Genomic DNA, 6,029 nt, shown 5'->3' with positions numbered 1-6,029 from the left:
AAAAACCACGCGCGGGCGTTCTGGATGGGAAATAAGTAGCTTCATTTCCCATCCAGAAGTTTCTCCTCTAGCCCCTTCGGGGCTTTAAACTCAATGGTCTCATGTGGTCTTTTTCTTCAAAGATGGCGCATAATCTTGCTTTAGTTCCAGTTCAACCGAAGAGAGCTTTAAAAGTATCCTTAGTTCGACAAAAGCCTTTTTTCCAATGATTCCTTATTTTCCGCTAGGGATAAAATTTTTAGCGAATGCACAGTGTGCATTTTCGACGTCACCTAGGATGAAAATTTGTAATTGCGTTTTCAACCATTTCGGTAGAATGGACCAAATGCGTTTCTTGAAAAGAGGCGATCGCATACAGCGCGCGCAAAGGGTGGAGTCTAACCTCTACTTTTGTGTGTTCGATACCGTGACTGAAAGGAAATGTCCTAGTAATCTCTTTACCAGTCCCCTCACATGCATAAAGTGTCGCTAAAAGGATTGATAGATGTATTATGTGATTAATTTAAGGGCAGAACTTTCACGAATTCTTTCACGATTCTTGCCCTTTTCGCAAAATTTTCTGCCAAGTACACGAAAAGTTTGCCCAAGTTTTTTGCTATTTTATACTCATCAGTTTTCAGTTTTAGTGCATTTTTATCGCTTTTTTGCCTGCGAAATGAAATACATTCTAAAATTTGCGAAAGTTATATCCGATGAATTCGTTTCAAAGCAAAAGTAAGATTCGCGAAATTTCGCGATTTTGCAACCTCGTGAGAGTATCTGTGCGAAAGTATCTGTTCTTAAAGTCATAGCAATAATCTAAGATCAGTTTCAAACTGGATGGGGAGCAAACGCGAAGGCGGGAGTTTCGGTGGTTTCGAATTTCACTAGCTGTTCATGTAACTCAGTTCGAAAATTTATGATATATTTAAACTTAATAAAGAAATAATAAATCTTGTGTATCATAGATAAAACTTATTTTAAAGGTCATCAGACACATCTGTTGATAATTTGCAAAAATAACTCTCTTGTCGCTGCCCAGTTGTTTGGTGGAAATATAAGATTTTCTGATTCTATAACATATTGAAAAAAGTCATTTAACTCTTCCTCTGTGTTAGCCTCAACCGCTAAGGTTGCTTCTTATGGAATGTTTCTTTCGTTTAAAAGGTTAGCTATCAAATTATCGTCTAGGTTTACTTTTCGGTCTTCGAAATCGACTGACTCTGTAGCGTAAAATAGTACATCCGGAATGCCTCCTATGGTATCATGTCGTGACTTTCTTATATAATAAGAGTTCCATTCATGTTTTACATCATCAAGTTGATTTTGTAAAAATCTCGAAAAGACGAACCACACACATTTTAAATGAACGTGATGTCCTGGGATGAGACTTCCGTCACTAACAAGTTCTTTAAAGAAATCAATCATCCATCCAGTAAAGGATCTCTTTAAAAAAGACCACCAGTTCTCGATCCTTTGATTCGCAACTGAAGTGCCATACAAATGTGCATCCTCATTTTGGACAAAAAAACAATCAGCCATGATTCCATTTTCAGTTCCAAGATCTGTTCTCATTATAGTTGGGCAAAATTTAAACTCCCTCACAATCTCTAAGTACTTAGATGCAATAATGATAGGATTGTTATTTGATTCAACTACCTTAAGCCAGAGGATCTTCCGCGAAAATCCATCTATGCAACCATGAATTCCTAAACCATAAGGTTTTAGCTTACCCATCCACATGCCAGCAATGGTTTGCACCAGGGGAGGAATAAGCTCGTCTATCTAATCGTCGATTTCGTCTGATCAAAACACCCTGAGGATCAAGCTCCCTCATCAACTGCATCACCAAATCCCGCTTTGCGCGAATACCAAAAGAATGTCTAAAATGATTACACATAGTCACATAGCTCGATATCCCATACTGAGTTCAGGTCCTTCCATTTCACGTAAAATTAAAGCAGATAAAGCAGGTATTGTGATATCTGTAAAACTTCGTGATAGATTATAAGTCTTTAAACGACGTTTCAATTTCCTTTCACTCATATCAATACCATGGTAAATCCTCAACATGAGGACGATTTGCTTATATTTCAAATTCAACAAGCCCTCTTTAAAATAATGCTCAATTATTTCACGTTCATCAGTTACATCTTGCCTTAATCTCCTCTGACGACAATAGGTTTTTGTTCCACAATGAGAACAAAATACTGCCCCATCGTCATTTAACACCCGTCCACATTCAGTACAATAAACCATTTTGTATATTTAAAGCCTTCCTACTTTATGCTGCACTCAAAACCTAAATAATGAGAGCAAAAAAACATGGGAAAGAAAAACGCGCTGACATAAAAAAAACGCGCTGTTGAAAAAAAAAGCGCTATTGAAAAAAAAAACGCGCTGTCGAAAAAAAAAACGCGCTGTTGAAAAAAAAGCGCTGTCCTCTCTCGGCCACCGTATGTACGAGATTTATGATTTATTTTTGATTTATGATTTATTTTTGATTTATTTTTGATTTATGATTTATTTTTGATTTATGATTTATTTCTGATTTATTTTTGATTTGTGATTTATTTTTTATTTATTTTTGATTTATTTCTAATTTATGAATAGGAGTAATTTTATGGAAAATTTTTTTCAAATTATAACGAAATGATACTAAAAATCATTGTCGAAAAAATAAAAAAAGTTGAAAAGTCAATTTTTTTTCGAAAGATTTTTTTATTTATTTTTATTTATTCATGATTTATTTTTGATTTATTGCCGACCCAAAAAAATATGAGCGTTTTGATTGGTCGAGAGCATCGAGATATTTGCGATATTTCATATTTCTCTAGTCTGGAAATATGACTGCGTTGACTTTTGGGGGACTGGGTAAGCGGCGGGAGAAAAATCAAAACAAAACCACCGAGAAGAACTGACTTTCGGAGAAACTGACTTGGGAGTCAAAGGGAAAACGCAACAAAAATATTTTCAGATTAACTTTTACTTTGGAGTTCTTCCATAAAAGACACTAAAATCAAATCTGATGAACTAAGAAATTATAAAACTACTTTAGACCACCCAAATATTTTCAGCTTTTGGTATAAAATTCGTCCGTGTGATAACCAAACAGTTTTTTATCAATGCATACAAAAAAACTTGAGATTCTTGAATGTTTGCCAATAAGATTTCTCATAACATAGCAAGGGAACTGAAATGTCTTGTATTAAACCAAGTGACGAGTGATTTTTATAAAAGTTCTCTCCTAATTCTCGTTCTCGACGAGGTACGTCCTTGAATTTTCAACTCAACAATCATTACATCTTCCTTCTAAAATTCGAAACATTTAAAGCTTGACGATAATCAAGAAAGTATCCAAATTGTTTTGCTCTTGAAAAAATGTTGTTTACATTTCCATCATGGAACTCCTTTCATCCTCTGCTGCTATTCTTTTCCATGCATCGAAACAAAAACATAGAAAAGACTGAATGTTATCAATCTGATTAATCCAATGATGAAGGGTTTCTTCTCTATCGAAACAATACTGTACACCATCTACATTTTGAATTATCAATCTAGAAACTTTCAAAACCCTCTGAAAATCTGCAATTCTCTTCAACACAAAACTTCTGGATCGAAAATGATCGAAAATGCTTCTCTGTTTTGTTTTTGTGTGAATATTTTCGGCGGAACATATCGAATGTTTTAATTGTTCGAATCTAACGTTCGAATTAGATTTTCGAATAAAAACATTCGAAACTACACAGAAGAAAGAAGCAAGGCGGAAGTAAGTTTTAAAACAAAAAACAAAAATAAATTTATATCAGGACAATTTTTTTGAGTCGACAATAAATTAGTTATCACATGACTTCTCGTGCAATACTCGATATTCTAACTCGTTCCGAGATTTTACCGATATTTTCCTCGCCTAAAGGCTCGGAAAAATATTACGGAAAAATCTCGGAACTCGTAAAATATTTCTCGTATTGCACTCGAAGTCATGCGATAACTAGTACTTATTGATTTATTTCTGATTTATTTTTGATTTATTGATTTATTTTTGATTTATTTTTGATTTATGATTGATTTATGATTTATTTTTGATTTATTTTAGTGATTTGCCCCTCGCTATAAGGGTACCCTTTTAACGATTAAGAGCTGCACTGTAAGGGTTCGATTTTGAAAGCCAAGTTTTGGGCGGCGGCACATGCCATTGTTTAGAAATCCAGTACTGGTCAAAAGTAAAGAATTCATAAGAATAAACAATTTCATGACCATCTGAATGAAATCATGAGGTTCGTAAAACTCATATGGAAATTCCAAAAAATAGCTGGAATCATTTTTTTTGTGGCAAAAAGAAGCTAAAATTATTGAATTTGAAGCCCAGAAGGGGCTGGAAGTGCATCTTTAATCTTTCTCAGGCAAAAAGAAGTGAAACCTTTCTATCATCTTCCTTTTTTCAAAAGTTCAAAAAGACTGTTACATTTTACTTGAGTTTACTAAAATTGCGGCTTTTTCCTCGGGTTAATTTGCGACTACTTTCCGAACTCGAGTCGACCTGAGTTATAACAACTTTTCTAACTTCAGTATACTTAAATTCTGACCGATCCTTATTTGATAGTCGAGCTAAGTTTTGACCACTTCTTACTTGAGTCGAACTAAGTTTCGTCCACTTCTTACTTGAGTACACCCCTGTCTAAATAACCCATTGGGTCTTAAAAGTTCACTGGGGTGACTTTGAAATGAGAAATATCCACCGGGGTAGAGATTTCAGTCGCTGGGTCAAGAACATCGGTATTTTTTTAATACCGGGCAAAGTCAAAAGTCAGGATTTTTCCCTGGGTTTGTGCTATTTAGCACTTTAGAAATATCAGTTTTCGTCGGGGTTTTTGATAAAGTTCTCGTTTTTTGCCTGGGTTGAGATTTCCATTGTTCTTCACTCGATTTTTACGCCGGGTTATCGACCGGGGCGAATCTCACCGGGCCACTGATACAGGGCTGTTTGAGTCGAAATAAGTTTTGACCACTTCTTACTTGAGTCGAACTAAGTTTCGTCTACTTCTTGCTTAAGTCGAGCTAAGTTTCGTCCACTTTTACTTGAGTCGAACTAAGTTTCGTCTACTTCTTGCTTAAGTCGAGCTAAGTTTCGTCCACTTCTTACTTGAGTCGAACTAGGTTTCGTCCACTTCTTACTTGAGTCGAACTAAGTTTTGTCCACTTCTTACTTGAGTCGAGCTAAGTTTCGACCACTTCTTACTTGAGTGGAGCTAAGTTTCGACCACTTCTTACTTGAGTCCAACTAAGTTTCGTCCACTTCTTACTTGAGTCGAACTAAGTTTCAACCACTTCTTACTTGAGTCGAACTAAGTTTCGACCACTTACTTCTTGCTTAAGTCGAGCTAAGTTTCGACCACTTCTCACTTGAGTCGAACTAAGTTTCATCCACTTCTTACTTGAGTCGAACTAGGTTTCGACCACTTCTTACTTGAGTCGATTTAATTTTCGACCACTTCTTACTTGAGTCGAAATAAGAAGATTGGGAATAGTTTCTTTAGAACAAGCTATCCTGAACGCTAAATTAAAATATCTTGAAAAAAGATTGTTAAACGTCTTAAACGCAGGAAGAATATATTTTTCTAGATGAAAAGGAAGCAGCAGAGGAAATTAAAGGAAGAATATAATTCTAGGAAAAATGCTCATTCGAACAAATAGGAAAATTACACACACGAGTTTTCATCCTGATTTGTTTGCTCAATATTTTTATTTCAACATCTCGTTTATTTTTTTCAAGCTAACTTGCCTTTTTCTCGGATTATCAAGGGGTTTTATCCACAAACATCAATTATTTTTTATCTAGAGATGTTATTAACCTGACTCTTAGTACAAGTGCTATTTATTCTTTTCGTCATCATTCTTGAAAAACATTCAACCCCAGGGGGGCAATAGATTTACAGGATGACGTGGGATGCCCACCGGCTATCGAGCCTTGGACCCTTAGCGGGAGGAAAGGGAGGAAAATTTGAAAATTTTGTGAATTTTATTTTGTGAAAAAGGCTCATACTAATGAA

This window comes from Clytia hemisphaerica, unplaced genomic scaffold, assembly GCF_902728285.1.
Source record: "Clytia hemisphaerica strain Z4C2 unplaced genomic scaffold, Clytia hemisphaerica genome assembly, whole genome shotgun sequence".
Taxonomy (NCBI): Eukaryota; Metazoa; Cnidaria; class Hydrozoa; order Leptothecata; family Clytiidae; genus Clytia; species Clytia hemisphaerica.
This window is presented reverse-complemented; position numbering follows the sequence as displayed.